At 41.0% G+C, this 20,197-nt stretch overlaps 1 protein-coding gene across 3 annotated transcripts in view; it reads right to left on the minus strand.

Moving 5' to 3' along the window:
- SUGCT (succinyl-CoA:glutarate-CoA transferase) overlaps positions 1–20,197 on the minus strand; it is a 1,062,570-nt gene that overhangs the window by 623,182 nt on the left and 419,191 nt on the right. The window lies entirely within an intron of this gene.

Below are 20,197 nucleotides of genomic sequence, written 5' to 3' on the forward strand. Positions count from 1 at the left end.
CATCTGCACTTGTTTGTTCATTGCAGCACTCTTTACAATAGCCAGAAACTGGAAGAAACCTGAATGCCCAAGAACAGATGACTGGTTAAAGAAACTTTGGTACATTTACACAATGGGGTACTATGTAGCTGTTAGAAAAGACGAAGTCATGAATTTTACATACAAGTGGTACCACATGGAAAGTATCATGCTAAGCGAAATGAGTCAGAAAGAGAGGGATAGACATAAAAATATTGCATTCATGTAGGGGACATAAAGTAACAAAATAGGAGATTAAGACCCAAGAATAGCCACAATCAGTACCAGGAGGATTACTCCATACTTAGAGGCAAGCCGGGCACTCTAGGGGAAAGGACAGCTCAGATAGAGAAGGGAGCACCATATAAAGGGTGTTTGGAGGATCCTCCCAGAAGGGGAGATACATGTGGAAAGTAGACTGTGGACTGACCATGATTGCCACTCAATGCCTCTTTTGTAGACCACAACACCCAAAAGGAGAGAGAGAACAAAAGGGAATGCCCTTCCACAGAGGCAGGGTTGGATGGGGGGATGGGTGTGGGAGGGATACTGGGATCCATGGTGGTGGAAAATGGGCACCAGTGGAGGGATGGGCACTTGGTCATTGTATAATTGAAGTCCAAGCACAAAACTTTGTAAATCTACAACTGTACCTCATGATTTTCCACTAATAAAAATTTAAAAAAAAAATCACTTGATCACTTGATCACTTGACTTCCCGTTAATCGTCGATTTGCTCGAGCAGGCACCAGTAACATCTCCATTTGTTCCTGTTGCGTGCTAGTGTAGCCCAATGGCGTCTGTTTGCTCTAGGAACATGAAGAGCCTCAAACCAATCGTTTATGATCTTGATGAAGAAGTCTGACCATTTGGTTGTGAGCGGCAAGTGGTCTTTTGACATCCCATGGAATTCAGTTGGTAACAGCTCTAGTCCAGCAGTCATCTTTAAATCTCATTAGGTTACCAGCCCATCTGATTTTTGACACCTTGGCAAATGAGACAGCATCCCTGATTCTTAATCATCGACGGATGTCGGAACTCCAGATTCTTTCTCATTTGAGTGAAACGTGATATTCCAAGGATAGCTCTTTCAATTACTCTTTGGGAGACCTGAATAGCGTTCTCATCCTGTTTGCTTAGGGCCCAGGTCTCTGAGGCATATGTTAATGCAGGAAGAACAGTGGAATCAAAGAAATGTGCCCAGAACCGGAGGTTCTTCGTCCTCTTAGCTTTTTCTTCGACGTTCTTGAAGACGTTCCAAGCCGCTTTCTTCCTCCTGCGCAGCTCGGGTGCCAGGTCATTTGTCATGTTGACTTCTCGACCTAGGTACACATAGCTGTTGCATTCGGAGATGGTCTTTCTGTTGAGAGCGAATGGGGTGTCAGGAACGAGGCTGTTTCTCATAAACATTGTCTTCGTAAGATTCAGCTGTAGTCCTACCTTTCCACACTCACGGTCAAAGTCGGCCAGCATTTGTGCCGCTTGGCTGATGTTTGGTGTTATTAAAACAATGTCATCAGCAAAGCGGAGGTGGTGTAGTTGCCGACCATCTATCTTCACCCCCATTCTTTCCCATTCCAGTCGTCGCATGATGTTCTCGAGGGTGGCACTGAAGAGTTTCGGTGAAATGGTATCACCCTGCCGAACCCCTTTCTTGATATCAATGATTACATCTTTGTAGAATGGTGAGATCCTGGTAGTGAATCTGTAGTACAGGTCACGGAGAATCTTGTTGTATTGAGCTTGAATGCCCTGATTGGCTAGGGCTTCAATGACTGCTTCCATCTCAACAGAATCAAAGGCCTTCTTTAAATCAATGAACGTTAGACAGAGTGGCATCTTGAACTCCCGAGAAACCTCAATGAGCTTGGTTATCTTGTGAATATGTTCGATGGTGGTAAATCCTTTGCAGAACCCAGCTTGTTCGCATGGTTGCCCTTCATCTAGTGTTCTACCAATCCTATTTAGGATGACTTGAGTGAACAACTTGTAGATGACAGACAATAGGCAGATCGGGTGATAGTTGCCAATGTCATGGATGTCTCCCTTCTTGAACAGTAGTACAGTCCTGCTGGTTTTCCATTCGGATGGAACCTTGCATTCAGACTACCTGTCAGACTAGCGTGTGAAGAGCCGAGCCAGCGTATTGATGAGTACTGACCGCAGGTTCTTCAGGTGTTCAGGTCTGACCTTGTCTGGTCCGGGTGCTCTTCATTTCTTTACTGACGAGATGGCGTGTCGGATTTCAGAAGGGAGAACATTGGGAACGACATATCCATCCTGTGGAATTTGGTATGTAGGCAAGTGGACATGGCTATCGAAGAGATTTGAGTAGAAGTCATGGATAATCTTCTCCATTGCCATTCTGGAGGATGTGATAGATCCATCAGGACGTCGGAGTGCAGTCATCTTTGTCTTGTAGTTGGCGAAGGACAGGCGGGCATTACGAATACTTTACCCGGCTTCTGCCGCATCTACCAGCACTTCTGCTCTTCTCTCTTTGAGGTCTTCCTTGATCGCAACTCTGCACTGCTTTGCGAGATCAGACGTTTGCTTGCGGTTGCCTGAGGCATGCGCCAAACCACGTTGGCAAATAAGCTCAAGAGTTTTCAAAGACAGGCTTTTTTTGTGGCTATCTCTCTCTTTGCATTCCTCCCACAATCATGGATGTGCTGAACCAGTCGATCGTATTCCTTGTCAATGTTGTCAACAATGGCATCTTCCCATGTTGCCGCAATAGTGCCAAAGAGCTCCCAGTTGGTAGTCATTCTGGGAGTTCTCTTTTTAAACTTTGCAGCCCTTTCTCCCCGCTCTGTGAAGTAGAACTTTGCACAAAGGAGACAGTGGTCTGATCGCGTTTGGAATTTTGGAACAACAGCGACATCGGTCAGGCAAAACTGTTGATTGAATATGATGTGGTCTATTTTGTTGTGGAATCGTCCACCGGGAGACTCCCATGTCCAACGTTTAGATTTGGCCTTCTGGAACTGTGAATTACCATGGATGGTCTTGGATGACATGATGAACTCAGACAGTCTCTCACCCTGTTCATTCCATTCTAGGCCATGGGTCCTGATGTGAAGTTCTTCAGCCGATCTTATTGGTCCTATCTTGGCATTAAAATCACCCACAATCATCTTGTAGAAGGAGTGGTCTTCTTTATAGAACTTCTCCAGCTCCATGTAGAACTTCTCAATTTCTCCTTTATCATAATGAGATGTTGGTGTGTAGACAACAAAGATAGAAACTGCCAGCAGTGAGCCACATCTATTCAAATGTAAACGTCCGATTCAGGTTGTCAGGCATTCGAATGAATCAATGCTCATGGCCAAGTTTGTGTTGACAAGGATACCAATGCCTCAAACACCTCTTTTATCACATGTTCCGAGGAACAATTCTTCTCCAGTGTCGAAAACGGCATGATGAGATTGGTGCCTTCTTGTCTCGGTCACACATGACTGAAGCCCCACAGAACAAGATAAGTGGAATTCTCTGAGACCTTGGACTCCAGGCTCAACGCACCCAGGGACAGAGATTCTCTGGTTGCTCCCACCAACCACAGGTGACAAAAGGATTATAATCAGGAGCCCCAGCCTACCCTGCCCTGTCTGCTTCCACCAACCACCAGAGACCCAGGGATTGGATTGCGCACAGAAGACCCACCCTACCCCTACCGGGACCAGATAAATACCTCACTGGCAGACCTCCACTACCGACACTACCTCCACTACCCAGCCACCGCCACACCCCAGGATGCTTTCTGGACTCACGCGGCCGCTTTGCGACACATTATAAGACACTAAATACCCATCTTCCGGAATTGTCCTACCATATTTGATAGGATTAAAATATGGTAACTCCTACGAGGGCAATTAGAGGTCGCCCCAAAAGCCTCTATCCCTCTTGGAAAGCCTGGCAAGCTACCAAGAGTATTCCACCCACACGGCAGAGCCTTACAAGCTGTCCGTTGTGTATTCGATATGCCAAAACCAGTAATTACAATGGGTCTCATTCACCTGATGCCAAATAAATAATAAAATAATAATAAAAAGCCCTCCCGTTGATCGTCGATTTGCTCGAGCAGGCCCAGTAATGTCTCCATTGGAGACTTTGTTGTTACTGTGTTTGGCATATCGAATACTCTCGGTAGCTTGCCGGGCTCTCCGAGAGGGGCGGAGGAATCAAACTCGGGTTGGCCATGTTGGCCGCTTGTAAGGCGAACACCCTACCGCTGTGCTATCGCTCCAGCCCAAAGGCTTCAATAATCTGGCAGCATTGAGAAGGATGAGAAAGGAGAGGCCAATAAAATCTCAAGGCCAAACTAGGCTGCCACAACGAAGGAAGACAAAAATGATCGTCTTTACTTTCAATGCACATAAGCTAGCATCAGATGCATCCATCGAGGACTGATGGTACAAGCACGAAAAATCAAGTATGACATCATTGGTTTGACCGAGACAAAAAAAAATAAGAAAAAAAAAGAATACGCTAAAAATATATATATATATATAAATATTTTTTTAAAAAAGACCTTTGGCTCAGCTATATAATTGGAGGCAAGGCCTCTCTGGTTCCTGATCGAACTGCTTAAAGGCCATGATCCCAGAGACTCAGAAACAAATCTTGGCATGCAGCAGTTTTTGGCATAAATGTGTCTGGTCCCCAAAATGGATTACTGGCGGCAGGCCACCTAAGGGTGGAAAGGGTGTTGTCCCTCCGCCTGCTCTCCCTTGGTGACTCAGTGGCCACCATCTCCCAGAGGCCATTGGAAAGTCAGGTTTGGGCCCACAGTGCTGAGATATGTGGGGCCTCACAAGATGGGGGTAGAGCCATCCCTTTCCTCCCCACCCCACTGAAACCCTGAGTCGTCGCCCACAAACAGCCTCTCTGGCTCTTGATCAAGCAGCTTAATGTCCATGATCCCAGAGACTCAGAAACAAATCTTGGAACCCAGCAACTTTGGGCAGAAATGCGTCCGGACTCCACAGTAGGTTACTAACACCAGGCCAACCCAGGAGGGAAAGGGTGCTGTCCCTCCACCTGCTCCCCCTTGGCGGCTCAGTGACCACCATCCTCCAGAGGCCACTGGACAGTCAGGTTTGGGCCCACAGTGACAAGACACGTAAGGGCCTCATGGGATGGGGGTGGAGTCAGCCCTTTCCTCCCTGCCCCAATGAGACCCCAAGTCTCTGCCCATGAATGGCCTCTCTGGCTCTAATCAAGCTGCTTACCGGCCATGATCCAAGAAACTCAGGAACAAATCTCAGAACCCAGTGGCTTTTGGCAGAAATGTGTCTGGTCCCTGCATTAGGTTACCGGCACCGGGTCACCCCAGGTGGGAATAGGTTTCGTGCCTTGGCCTGTTCCCCCTGGCGGCTCAGTGGCCACTGTCCTCCAGATGCCACTAGACAGTCAGGTTTGGGCCCGCAGTGATGAGACATATGGTTCCTCACGGGATGAGGGTGGAGCCGGCCCTTTCCTCCCCACCCCAATGAGACCCCAAGTCGCTATCCATGAATGGTGTCTCTGGCTTCTGAACAAACTTCTTAATGGCCATGATCCCAGAGACTCAGAAACAAATCTTGAAACCCAGTGGCTTTTGGCAGAAATGTGTCTGGTCCCTGCATTAGGTTACCGGCACCGGACCACCCCAGCTGGGAATAGGTTTCATGCCTTGGCCTGATCCCCCTGGCGGCTTGGTGGCTGCTATCCTCCAGATGCCACTAACAGTCAGGTTTGGGCCTGCAGCGATGAGACACGCGGTTCCTCATGGGATGGGGGTGGAGCCGGCCCTTTCCTCCCCACCCCAGTGAGATCCCAAATCGCCATCCACGAATGGTCTCTCTGGCTCCTGAACAAGCTGCTTAATGGCCATAATCCCAGAGACTCAGAAACAAATCTCGAAACCCAGTGGCTTTTGGCAGAAATGCGTCTGAACCCAACAGTAGGTTACTGTCGCTGGGCCACTCCAGTGGGGAAAGGGTGATGTTCCTCTGCCTGCTCCCCCTTGGCAGCTTGGTGACTGTCATCCTCCAGAGGCCACTTGACAGTCAGGTTTGGGCCCTCAGTGATGAGAAACACAGGAGCTCAGGGGGTGGGGGGTGGGGGAGGAGCCAGCCCTTTCCTCCCTGGCCCAATGAGACCCCGAGTCACCACTCATGAACAGCCTTTCTGGCTTCTGATCAAACTGCTTAACGGTCATGATCCAAGAGACTCAGGAACAAATTTCAGAACCCAGCAGTTTTGGCAGAAATCCCTTCATATTTAATTGTTAAAATTTCCGAATTCCAAAATCTCACGGCCACTACTGCGACCACACGACATCATATGTTATTCATAGCCAACAATAGAAAAAAAATTGTCCACTGTTGCCTTTTCAGCAGATCTGAGTGTTGGGGTAAAATCCCAAAAAATAATGGTGCGTCTGGTGTTGAAATATTGAATGTAATCAAAGTAGAGAGAGAGTAATGTGGAAATCATCTGCCCCACAGGTAGGGGGAGGGTGTGAGATGGAGGGTATACTGGGGTTTTTGGTGGTGGAAAATGGGCACTGGTGAAGGGACAGGTGTTTCATTGTATGACCAATACTTAAACCTGAAAGCTTTGTAACTGCTCTCACAGTGATTCAATAAATAACATTATAAAAAAGGAAAAAAAAAAGTAACATGGAGTTCATGCCCAATTCAATCTGCCTAAACCAATGGCTGAATAAACAGCAATACTCCTATACTAAAAAAAAAAGTAATTCTTCAAAATACCTTCAAAGAGGTCAGCATTAACCTCACAGCAAAAATGACAGTAGTCACCAAAAAAAAATTATAGACCAATATTCCTAATAAACACTTCAACAAAACATTAGTGAACCAAGTTCAGCATATATTGAAAGGATCATAAAGCATGACTATGTGAAATTCATTCCAAGGATACAAGATGATAGAACATGTGTAAATCAGTTAATGAAATATATGCCATTAGCAAAAAGAAAGATAACCATATTATGAAAAGATGCAAACAAAGCTTTTAACAATATTCAACACCTACTTAATATAAAAACTCTCAATAAACTAGGTACAAATGAAATAACTCAATATGGCAATGAGTGTGTACTACAAAACCACACAGACAATATTGAACTCAATGGTAGAAAAAATAAAAACTTCTCCTCTAAGATCCTGTATGACTATCCTAATCAAAGCCATATACAGATGTAAGGAAATCCCTATCAAAATCAAGTATTATTCTCCAATGTTATAAAACAAGCATTCATAAAATTTGTAAGAAAAAACAGTATGTCTCAAAGATTAACATTATCCTGAAGAAAAAAAAAAGATAGAAAATGAGCACAGAAAATGAACTGCGAGTTTTTCCTGCCTTGCCTGTGAATTTTAAGCAGCCCCTTATATGCTTCTATATCAAGTCATCATACTAAACTTTCATAAGTTATTGACTGATTTTGGTTTTTGGCCACACCCAGCAGGGCTTACTCCTGGCTCTGCACTCAGAGATCACTCCTAGCAGTGCTGAGGGAACCATATCAGGAATCAGGATGAAATCCAGGTTAGTTGTATGCAAGGCAAACATCCTACTAACTGTACGATCTCTCTAGCCTCTATGAGTTACTAAAAATAATTTTCCCTATGGTTAGATAATAGGGTTACAATTGTGTTTAAGAGTGCGGTACTGAAGGCCAATGTTACTGCATATCACCACCACCAAAATGCCCACAACATCATCCTACTGTCGCCTTCAGTCTGATCTTCCTTACCTGCCCCTGACCTGTTATCTGCTGACTGCCAGTTATAATACTCTTACCTTCCTTAGACAATACCCATATGCTCCAGAATCCCCCCTACCCCATCTTTATTCCTGTTACTTCAAGACAATCCTTCTATTCCTCTCACCTCCTCATCCCAAACCTGGCATTCTTGGATCTGTAATTCCATGTTTATGAAATAAAACTATCCATACTCTTGATTTGTTTCTCTAGATACCACAAATGAAAGATATCACCCTGCATCTATCCTTCTGACTCTAGCCTTTTCACTCATTAAAACACCCTCCAAAGTCATACAAGTTGCTGTGAATCACATAAATTGATCTGTTCTTGTGGCTTTATAATATTATATACATTATAATATATATAATACATACATATCACAACTCCTTTATCTGTAGATGGACATTTGGGTTGCTTCCATGTCCTGGATTTAGGGGTAGATACCTAGAGATGGGTAACTGGATCAAATGGTAGTTCCATTCTTTTTCAATTTGTTTTTGTTTTTTGGGTCACACACATCTGGTGGGACTCAGGGATTACTCCTGGCTCTACATTCAAAACTCAGACCTGGAAAACTCAGGGGACTATATGAGATGCTGCATCAAGCCCTGGTAGGCATGCAAGGCAAGAACCCCACAAGCTTATACCCTCTCTAGCCCCAAGTTCCCTTCTTTTCTGAGAAACTAACATACTTTTGCTACAGAGAGTGGAGCAGAAGACATTCCTATCAACAGTTTTCAGTGTTCTGTTTCTTTTCTTTTTTTCTTTTTTTTGATACATGGAATTATTATTGGAGTGAGGTGATGCTTCTCTGATAGTAAGATGAACACCTTTTCATTTGCTTACTGGTCACCAGCAGGTCTTATCTGTAGAGCTAACTATTCATCTACTCATTTTTGATGGGGTTATTTATTTTCTTCTTGACAAGACAGTAAATTTTTTAATAATTAAAAAAAGAAAAAAGGAGTATTAGATGGAAATTAGAGTTTTGTCAACATATTTAGGAAGCCTGTGTATGGTCACAGTACGTAAAATGATTTAAGAATGAATGTTACACTAACATTCTGGTCTTGAACAAGTGTCCTGATTTTCCTATGCAGAACAAAGCCTATGTTATAGTATTAACAGAAGAACAGACATGAAACTGTTAGCCTAAAGCTCAGAATGCAACAGTATTCAGTATATTACAGAGTCTCCATCCTCAAGAATGATAAATTATAGTTTCCATAGTTTTACCATTGAAACTCTCCTGTAACATTTAAAAAAAATCAATAGACTCATAGATTTGAGAATATTTTCTAACAAAACTTTATTTTCTTAATTCACTGTCACTATCCTCCCGTTGTTTATCAATTTGCTCGAGCGGGCCCAGTAACATCTCCATTTTGAGACTTGTTGTTACTGTCTTTGGCATATCGAATACATCATGGGTAGCTTGCCAGGCTTTGCCATGAGGGCAAAATACTCTCGGTAGCTTGCCAGGGCCTCCGAGAGGGGTGGAGGAATCAAACTCGGGTTGGCCGTGTTGGCCACATGTAAGGCAAATGGCCTACCCACTGTGCTATCGCTCCAGCCTAATTCTGGTCGACAAAGTTCTATTTTTCTGCCGATAAAATCCTGATTAGGATAATACCGTTACTTGAGTTTGCTGAAAACTTCACTCAAGTTATAGTCATCACACTGGTGCTCAGAAGTGCAGACTTATTTACAAAGGAGTTAAAGCTGCATTATAATCTCCATAGACACCCCTCTTCTGATAAGTTCTAAAGCCTATATAGTCTCAGTGACTCTTGCTGAGTCTAGGCAGTAATCTCATTGTTGTTTGTTGGATTTTCCTGAAGAATATGAAAGGTTCGGTGCATGCTTCAAATATGGCATGCATCATTAGCAGTTTAGACCTATTCTCTGGTAGAGTGAGCTAATGAGGCCTGAGTCACTGTCGCTGAACCACAAGTTCATCACTCAGATTTGGTAGCTAACTAAAACTAGCTGGTGATTTTTCTGCTTGCCCCTCACATAATACTCAGTAGAGAAAAGGGGGAAAAAAAGAATATTTCAAGTATAATGTCAACCTACTATTACCAGGGAGACCCGCATAACTCAATCTCAGTGTAACAAATATTGCACTGATTTAATTTTAGCAAAAAGAACGCATGACATTCTAGTTGGATTGTAAGGTTTTGTTGCAATTATGTAAATGATTTTTGGTCAACATTTTATTTCGAAAAATAAATATAGATCACAAGATTCAAGAATAGATTTAGCTTTGTACTGTGTTCTTAATAATGTCTATTAATAGTACTAGATATTTTCAAAATCTAAAAGTGGAACCTAAGACTTCATAGTCTATTCTCAGTCAAAGGACACTTGTTTCTCAGTGTGAGCCATGAACACTCCACTTAAGTTATTCCTTGCTATTATGGTTTTACCCTCATAAAGCATGAAACACTTTTGAGTGTTCCTCAGTTGCTAGGCTGTTAATAGCCCCTAGGAAAAGCTTTAGCCAGAGCCTTTGAACTTTTAAATAAAATACATCCATGAGTTTCCTTGTGTCATTTTTATAACTATGTTTTCAAAATTTTAATGGGTATTTTCGGCCTTCTTCAAAGCTGTTGACTTTATTTTCCTGCTAAATAGCATCTATAATTCTCTTAATTTAGTAGGAAACAAACTAACCCATATTTATTTTCTTTCCCTTTCCTCCCCCCCTTTATTAATTAGCCCTTAGTCTATACTTCTTTTCTCTGTTCACCTCTTCTGTTTTATCCCAGGTTTTTCATTTGAACTATTTCAAATCAAAATTAAACAATAAGTGGATATTTTGTGTGACCTTCTTCGTTGGGTTTCACTTATTTGCACAAAGGTTTCATCAACAAAGTTGTCTGCTTAAAAATTAAAATTTTCTCTGTGGCCAAGATATGATGATAATTTAGAATACCATTTCTCAGCCAGGGGTGATTGGGGCCCACATACTCAGGGCAGCTGCAGGTAAAACTGTACTTGGAGGCGTAGCGTGAGGCTCAGGAATCCAATCAGCAGGACTGGGGGAGGTGCGGGAAGGAAACAAAGTAGGAGGCAAGGTTCAAAGAGGGTGAGAAACACTGGCTTAGAGGAAATTAGAGGAACTCTGATTTATTTAATACCGTATTTATACGCAATTTGCTATTTCCGAGATCCTGTAATTACGGATTTTTCCCCCTTCGGAGTTGAGCCAGTCTTAGGCTTCAAATAGCAACAGGAGTTAAAAGCGTCAGATCTCACCGGAAGCTCATCAAAGCACTCACATCTCAGAGTAAGTCTGAAATCTTTTTCTTAGCTGTCAAAGCGAAAGGAAAAGAAGAAATCAGGGAATACTGGCTGCACATAGTAAGAGCAGCGGGCTCAGGAGCCCCTGCAGGAGCAGGGGGCGCGTGGGGATCGGGGGGACCCTCTAGCTGCTGGGCCCAGAACCGCAAACAGCCAGGACTACAGGTTTTAAAATACTCATGGACTTGTTTTATCCCCCTGAAACCTTTTATATAATATTCTCTCCCTCGTATGATCAAACAGTTTTTGTAGCTTCTGCCAGTCTTTTTCTGATTTCTATGTGTACCTTCTCTGGCAGCGTTTTGTGGGTCATACTCAAACCTATGTGTTTAGTTTATTGTAGCCTCTCACAGTGCGTTGAATCACATCACTATAGGTTCGTCCAGCATCCAACAGAGCATTGAGTTGGATACAGGGTCTGAAGTTTGGTGATAGATGTATTTCTTGGGCATTTATTCCCTGGCAGTTCTATTATCAGCTAATAGATGGCACCTTATAAAAAGTCCGCATTTTATGGGGTGAATGTTGGTTATATGGCGATATATTGGAATAAATATGTGTTTTTAATATAAAATCAGCCTGGGGGAAGAACGAAGGAAATTCAGCCTGGGAATAACTCCTTTTGGCTAACAGAATGCAAAGGGTACCACTAACACTTCAAACAAGATTCTTCTGACCAGAAGAAAAGACCAGCTCTTTTCTTCCTGCTAAGAGAATTCTTTGAGATTGAAAATCAAACGATTTCAAGTGAGTTAGGACCAAATGCTTTTCTATTTTTATCTTCTTCCCCTTCCCATTTTTATTCAAGAGGGCTATAAAACATTTCATACTGCTTATTAGCAGAAAGAATTGGGTAGATATAGAATATATTTTTTTAATTTTGTTGAATCAACGTAAGATAGTTACAAGCTTTCATGTTTGGGTTACAATCACATAATGATCAAACAGCCATCCCTCCACCAGTGCACATTCCCCACCACCAATTTCCCCGGTATACACCCCCCTTTCCCACCCTCCCCCTGCCTTCATGGCAGACATTATTCCCCATAATCTCTCTCTCTACTTTTAGGCATTATGGTTTGCAATACAGACACCGAGAGGCCATCATATTTGATCCTTTAACTACTTTCTGCATACATCTCCCATTCCGACCAACTCTTCCAGTCATCATTTTCTTAGTGATCCCTTCTCTATTCCAGCTGCCTTCTCCCCTTTGCTCATGAGGCAGGCTTCCAGCTATGGAGCAATCTACCTGTCCCATGTATCTACTATCCTTAGGTGTCATCCTCATGTTATGTTGTTTTATACTCCACACATGAGCGCAGTCCTTCTATGTCTGTTCCTCTCTTTCTGACTCATTTCACTTAGCATGATACTCTCCATGTCTATCCATTTATGAGCAAAGTTCATGACTTCATCTCTCCTGACAGCTGCATAGTATTCCATTGTGTAGATGTACCAAAGTTTCTTTAACCAGTCATCTGTTCTAGGGCACTTGGGTTGTTTCCAGATTTTGGCTATTGTGAATATTGCTGCAAAGAACATATAGGTACAGATATCATCGCTACTGCGCATTTTTGCATCCTCAGGATATGTTCCAAGAAGGGGTATTGCAGGGTTATATGGAAGCTCAATTTCTAGTTTTTGAAGAACTGTCCATATTGTTTTCCAGAAAGGCTGAACTAGTGGGCATTCCCACCAACAGTGAAAGAGAATTCCTTTTTCCCCACACCCATGCCAGCACTGGTTGCTTTTGTTCTTTTTTTTTTATATATAAAGTGCTAAACTTTTATTCTAGTTTTAATTTAAAGTCAAGATCAATCAAAGATAATACATTATTGCTCTCCCTCCCCAAGCTTTATATTTTTTTTAATTTTTTTTGTTTCTTTTTTTTTTTTTACAGTTGTAGATTTACAATTTTTTGTGCTTGGGTTTCGATTATACAATGATCAGATACCCATCCCTCCACCAGTGCCCATTTTCCACCACCATGGATAATATCCCCCCACCCCCATCCCCCCATGCCCCCCTGCCTCTGTGGCAGGGCAATCCCCTGTGTTCTCTCTCTCCTTTTGGGTGTTGTGGTCTGCAAAAGAGGCATTGAGTGGCAAACATGTTCAGTCCATAGTCCACTTTCGACATGCATCTCCCCTCCTGGGAGGATCCTCCAAACACCCTTTATTTGGTGCTCCCTTCTCTATCTGAGCTGCCCTTTCCTCTAGGATACCCGGCTGGCCTCTAAGTTATGGAGTAATCCTCCTGGTGCTGATCTCAGCTATTCTTGGGTATTAATCTCATACTTTGTTACTTTATATCCCCCAGATGAATGCAATCTTTCTATGTCTATCCCTCTCTTTCTGACTCATTTCGCTTAGCATGATACTTTCCATATTGTACCACTTGTATGTAAATTTCATGACTTCATCTTTTCTAAGAGCTACATAGTACTCCATTGTGTAGATGTACCAAAGTTTCTTTAACCAGTCATCTGTTCTTGGGCATTCAGGTTTCTTCCAGTTTCTGGCTATTGTAAAGAGTGCTGCAATGAACAAACAAGTGCAGATGTCACTTCGACTATACATTTTTGTCTCTCTGGAATATATTCCCAGGAGTGGTATTGCTGGGTCAAATGGGAGCTCAATTTCTCATTTTTTGAGAATCGTCCATACTGTTTTCCAGAAGGGCTGAACCATTCGACACAATCCCACCAATAGTGAAGGGGTGTCCCTTTCTCGCCACATCCACGCCAGCATTGGTTGCTTTTGCTCTTTTGAATGTGTGCCAGTCTCTGTGGTGTGAGATGATATCTTATTTTTGTTTTGATTTGTATCTCCCTGATGGCTAGCGATGTGGAGCATTTTTACATGTGCTTTTGGCCATTTGTATTTCTTTTTTGAGGAAACTTCTGTTCATTTCTTCTCCCCATTTTTTGATGTGGTTGGAGGTTTTTTTCTTTTACTAGTGTCTTGTATATCCTGGATATTAATCCCTTATCAGATGAGTATTGGGTAAATATTCTTTCCCATTCTTTGGGCTCTTTCTGTATTTTGGTCACTGTTTCCTTTGAAGTGCAGAAGCTTCTTAGTTTGATGTAGTCCCATTTGTTTATGTTTGCTTCCGCTTGCATGGTCAGTGCTGTTTCATCCTTAAAGATACTTTTAGCTTCAATGACATGGACAGTGGATAGAATATTTTTATGTGAATATGAAGAAGAAGGTAAAGTAATGATAGAGGGAGGGTGAGGGGAGAACATGATAGTTTTTCCCAGGGCATAACATTAATTGTCCTTATTTCTTCTTCAGAATATAATGTATATTTTGACATGAACAAAATGTTGAGTTTTAAATACTAGATGCATTGATTCTTGTTTATCATTTAATTTAAACTGTTACTAAGTGTAAGATATTAAAATCCAACATTTGTCTTGTCTAAAAACTCCTCAAAATCTGGTGGAAGACTCCAGAAGGCATCTCTAAGGGTTTTTCTTTGAAGAAGGCATAGCTAGAACTATACAGTATTTTCGGGATAAGATTTTGATCTTGACTTTTAAGTAACTTCACACACACACACACACACACACACACACACACACACACAAACACACCTAAGAATTACAGTTAGTCTTTTTTCTGACACTTTGACTTGCTGCTTACATTCCTGGATTCCTCTCTGCCTTGTCAAATTTCCTGCTTGCCTTTGGCTTCGATTGAATTCTGCTCTGCAACCATCATGCCTCCATTTATAGTCTTTTCTTATATATTCAGCCTTAGATTTCCAGCACAGGCTTCACCAGGCCTTTGATCTGATAGTATCTGATGCTTCTAGTAGAAAGGACCCCTCCTCTCTCCCCGTGCTGACAGCTGACATTCTTGCTGAGGCTTTATTTCCACCAGCTGTCCAGCAGCTTGGGGCAGTCTCTGGTGACCAGTTGCTCCTGACCAGCTTCACCTGGACAATCCACAGTGTTCTAGCAAGTTACTCGCTGCTTCTAATATTAAGTTGTACTGTTCTAGCTAAACGTGTTCTTCCCAATAGCACTAAGAACACTTGTGATGCTCAAGTTGGAACCTTCTGCTTTTTCCATAGTAATAATGGAATATTGCTGATTTCCCTTTCCTCTGTATAATATTTCTGATTAGGGTTTAAGACAATTTTTTGAAAGAAGGTGAAAATGAAAATAATGATGATTAAAAAAGAAAATAAATGAAAGTTCTATATTTATCCCACCTGTCTTATCATTTGCTCACATGTATGTGAATTTTTGTGCTTATATCTCAATTTTAATTCTTTTAATTTATAAAAACTTACATTTTAATACTTAATGATTTTCTTTCCTCTTTTGTGAATTGTTTTTCTTTTCTCCTTTGCTAACTTTGGAAGAAGGAAAATCCAGACATTGGAATGTCTGAGTTTATTTAAGTCTCAGTGCTATGCTCAGTTTAATGAAGGGAAACAGAAAAGGAAAATGAGAATACTGGCTTGGATCTTCACAACTCCGGGATTAGCCTTTTTAGTGGCCACTGCTAGATACTGTATTTAAAAACCAAGAGTAATTGATGGTTCCAATTTATTTTAAAACACAGTATAGAAATACATTTTGAAATACAAATTTAGAACTACTAGAAATCACGGGAAACATAATTTTATAATTATCTAACATGCTGTTTTCTAAAACAGATTAAGAAAAAGGAGGCTTGTGAGTCTATTAAATGAGGTGGACTGCACACCTGCTAATGAGGACACACGCTCTGCTTTAGATATCTGTGAAACATCTACCAACACAGACTGCAATGGAAATCTTCGCTTCAAAACAGAAACACTACATACAATGCCATTCTAGACATTAATAAAAATATAAATATATAAGCATAGGCATAACTATACAGCTGTGCTATCATTCTCACTGTCACTGTCCTCCCGTTATTCATCAATTTGCTCGAGCAGGCCCAGTAACATTGTGAGATTTGTTACTGTGTTTGGCATATCAAATACGTCACGGGTAGCTTGCCAGGCTTTGCCATGGGGGCAAGGAAGAAATAAAGTAGATAAAAAAAACTTTAAATATTAACTACTGTAATATAGGAAGCTTGCTGTTCTGGCAAATATTTCTCTAAAGGCTATATGGAGTAAATACTTTAAGTTCTATAGATTATCTTCTTTCCATCATAACTGCTTAATGCTACCATGTGAGAGAGAAAGTAACAATCAATAACATTTACAAGTCAGTGAAGTGATTGTTTCCAGTAAATTTTTATTAATGGATGCTAAAACTTGAGGTTTCAACAGTTTTATGTGTTATGAGATCTTGTTTTCTTCTCTTTTTTTTTTTAATTGAATCACCATGAGATACAATTACAAAGCTTTCATGTTTAAGTTTCAGTCATATAATGGAGATCTTCTTTTCATTTAAAGTTTAACAATGTGAAATCCATTTATTACTCAATGGGCATACAAAAACATGTGGGCCATGAACCACACAATTTGCATGCTACTGTATTTATTTATTACTGTATTTATTATTTTTCAGGCTTCTCAGGATTGGGTAGTTGATTCTCTTAAATATTGGGGCCTGCATACATGGCTAATTTCAGTTAGAGGATAATCTGGTTTAGGAAGTTCAGAATGGCTTCTAATTCTCTGGTTGATATGTCTTGGCTAATGAAGTGACATCTCTTCCTCCTCTATTTTAACCTTTAGCTAGAGAGGTTTCCTTACATGGGCAATCGTAACTACACCACATCAACCACTGAGCTCCAATAACTCTTTACAATTCCATAGGCTGCTTTGCACCTATTATTCCTTCCTCTTGGTTACCTCAATTCTACCCTTAGAGTCTAAAGGTTGGATTCCATCAGGAACTGACTATTTTCTTGAGTTATTTATTTATATACTACATATGAGTGGGATTATCTGCTGTTTCTTCTCTGACTTATTTTGCTCAGCATGAACCCTTCTCTTTCCATCTAAACTGTAGCAGAAAGCAAAGATTTAATCTTTTCTTGCAGCTGAGTAGTATTCCACTGTGTTTATATAACATAAGCTCTTTATCTACTCATCTGCTATTGGGTGCTTGGGTTTTGACACATCCTGGCTATAGCAAATGAGTGGTAATGAACAAAGGCATGCATGTATTAAATAAGTGCTTTTGTATTCTTGAAAAAGATATCAAGGAGTGAAATTACAGGGTCACCTGGTAGTTCTATTTCTAATTTCTTAAGAAATATCCATAGAGGTTCATCCAGTTTACATTTCCACCAACAGTAAATAAGCTCCCCCCACCTCTCATATCCCTGCAGCACTTATTCTTTGTGGATTTCCTGAAAGAGGCCACCCCTGCTAGTGTGAGGTAGTATCTCCTTGCTAATTTGATTTGCATTTCCTTGATACGCATAATGATGAACTTTTATTTTGCATTCCTGCTGGCCATCTGTATGTCTTCTTAAAAAATCTCTGCCCAGTGTGTCTCACCAGTGTTTGATGGAGTGGTTTGTTTTACTGCTGTTGAGTTTTGTGAGTGCTTAATACTTCTTGGCCATCAGTCCTTTGTCAGATGTATGATCTGACAATATTTTCTCCGGATCACTAGGATGTCTTTTTGTTTTGCCATTTTTTTTCTTTTGGAGTACAAAAGTTTTTACTTTCATGTAATCTCACTTGTTTAGCTTTACTTTTGTTTTCCTTGACAACAAGTTCTAAACCCTGAAGACATCTCTGAAACCAATATTCTGAGTTTATTTATGACTTCTCGTTTGTGCTTTATGGATTTGGGTCTAAACTTTGGACCTTTAATACATTTTGAATTAGCTTTTGTGCATGGTATGACAGTGGTCTAATTCCTTTTTGTTAAATGTGGCTATCCAATTTTTCCCTGAATCATTTGTTGAATAGAACTTATTTTCTCCATTTTGTTCTCTTGGCTCCATTTAACCTTCAAACATGTGGATAGTTAAGTTGTGGTCATGATAAAGAACGTAACACAAATTTGAAACTAAATCTAGTCAGAATTTTAGCAAAAAATAAGGTTTATATGGTAAAATGTGGACAATTGAAAGACCAGGAGCTGCAAGTGGTTCTAAAGTGACAAGGGAAATACAAGTTCACGCTTTAGGATGCATAGGTTAACTTCATCCTCAAAAATTTAGAAGCTTCTTTTGACTGTCCCTTTTTTCCTTCTTTTTTTTTTTGTTGTTTTATTTAGTCTCTCTGAAATTGCAAAGCTACCCACGGTCAGGATTCAGGCATATGATGCTTCACACAGCTCCCTTCACCAGTGTCTACTTCCCTCTGCCCATGCTCCCCTGTCACTTGCCCCTATCCACATCTGCTTCTACAAGAGGAGCTTTAGACCTAAAAACGTTTATATTTATGTTTATGGTTTTGCACTGTGGTTTACAGTACTGTTGCCAATAGGGTTTCATCCATAAAACTTACCCACCTCTAAGCATCATGGTCTTCTCCAGGTTGAATGCTTCCTATCCCCTGGCCCCCTCATGTGGCAAGTTTCTACTGAGTGCCGGTCCTCATGTTCTTTCTTTCCACTGTCTTTGGGTAAACTGGTGTTGGCAGCATGCAAGGCCAGTACCTAGCTCCCTGAACTCACTTTCTAGTCCCTTCTGCTTCAGTTCTGACAGGCAGTGTTGCTAAGATTTTTAACCATTTCTGCAAAGGTTCCAATGTATTGCCATGTAACTATTAATGATGCTTTGTAATTCTTTATTATCTGCTGTGACTTCATGGGGGGGAGGGTATCACCTTATTCAGCAGTTCTCAGAGGTTGTTTTTGGCTCTGTGCTGAGGAGGGACCCCATGGAATGGAGATATTTAAGGGGCCATTTGTGGTGCTGGGGTATCTCTGGGGTTGGTCGCAAGCCCAAAAGCCAGAATACCTGTTGTAACTTCTTTTCTTGTTTCTGATTTTATTCAGCGTTCACTCTCCTACTTTTTGTGACTCTAGCTAAAGGATTCTCTGCCTTTTTAATCTTTCCAAAGAACCAGCTCTTGGTTTTATTAATCTCTTGTATTTCTTAACTCTGTTTTCTCCTCTAATTATAATTATTTCCTTCCATCTAGTGGCTTTTTGTTTTGAAATTTCTTCTTTTTCTATTTCCTTCTTCTTGTTTTCTGAAGTAGGTCTGCATTATTATAAATGTCCTTCTAAGTACTACATTTTGTTCTATCATATAAGTACAATAAACCATGTATTTTCATTTTTCTTCAAGGTACTTAATTTCATTTTGATTCCTCCAGAAATTTTTTAACAACATGTTATTTATTTTACACATAACTGTGATTTCCCCTCTTTTTTCTTTTATTGATTTCCACTTCTATATTTCTATAATGTGAAAATGAGTTCAGCTTTCCATGAAGCTATTGAGACTTATTCTGAGCCCAAATATATTTGTCTTTGAGAATATTCTGTGACCAGTTGAAAAGAACAGATGTTGTGGTGTTTGGGAGTGAAATGTTCTATGAATACCAATAAGTCATTCTTGCTAATTTCCCATTTAAGGTCTTTGCTTCCATGGTGACTTTCTGTCCAGATGATAAATCATTTTATTTATGATAACATTTTGGTTGAATGAATGCCTTCTCTAGGACTCTTTTGATGTATACCACTTTAACATGGCTGGCCTTTCATTTAAAAAAAATAGCAACAGCAACAACAACAACAAAATCTAGTCATTTATGGGCCAGAACAATGAATACTACAGCAAGTAGTGTGATTGCCTTGCACACAGTCAACCCAGGCTTAATCCCTGTCACTACACAGACATACATGTCTCCAAAAGTGACCCCCAAATGCAGAGCCAGGAGTAAGCGCTGCTGGTTGTCCCCGCCATCCCCCCCACACACATACCAAAAAAATAGCCATGTGATAGTTTTCATCAGTTTCTTTCCACGCTGTGTCTTTCCTAGTCCTGTCATTCATTTTTTTATTTTCCTCCTGAACTACATTTATAACATTCAGCTGTTTGGGTGAAGATTCGGGATGAGCCCTGACTGACAGTCTGCTGGGTGCTTTCCCCAGCTCAGGTTGTGGTGGCTGTCTGGACTCTGAGCTGCTAGCCCTCTCCAAGTGTTTATGCTGTCACCATT

The sequence above is a fragment of the Sorex fumeus genome, unplaced genomic scaffold, assembly GCF_029834395.1.
Source record: "Sorex fumeus unplaced genomic scaffold, SorFum_2.1 ptg000020l, whole genome shotgun sequence".
Taxonomy (NCBI): Eukaryota; Metazoa; Chordata; class Mammalia; order Eulipotyphla; family Soricidae; genus Sorex; species Sorex fumeus.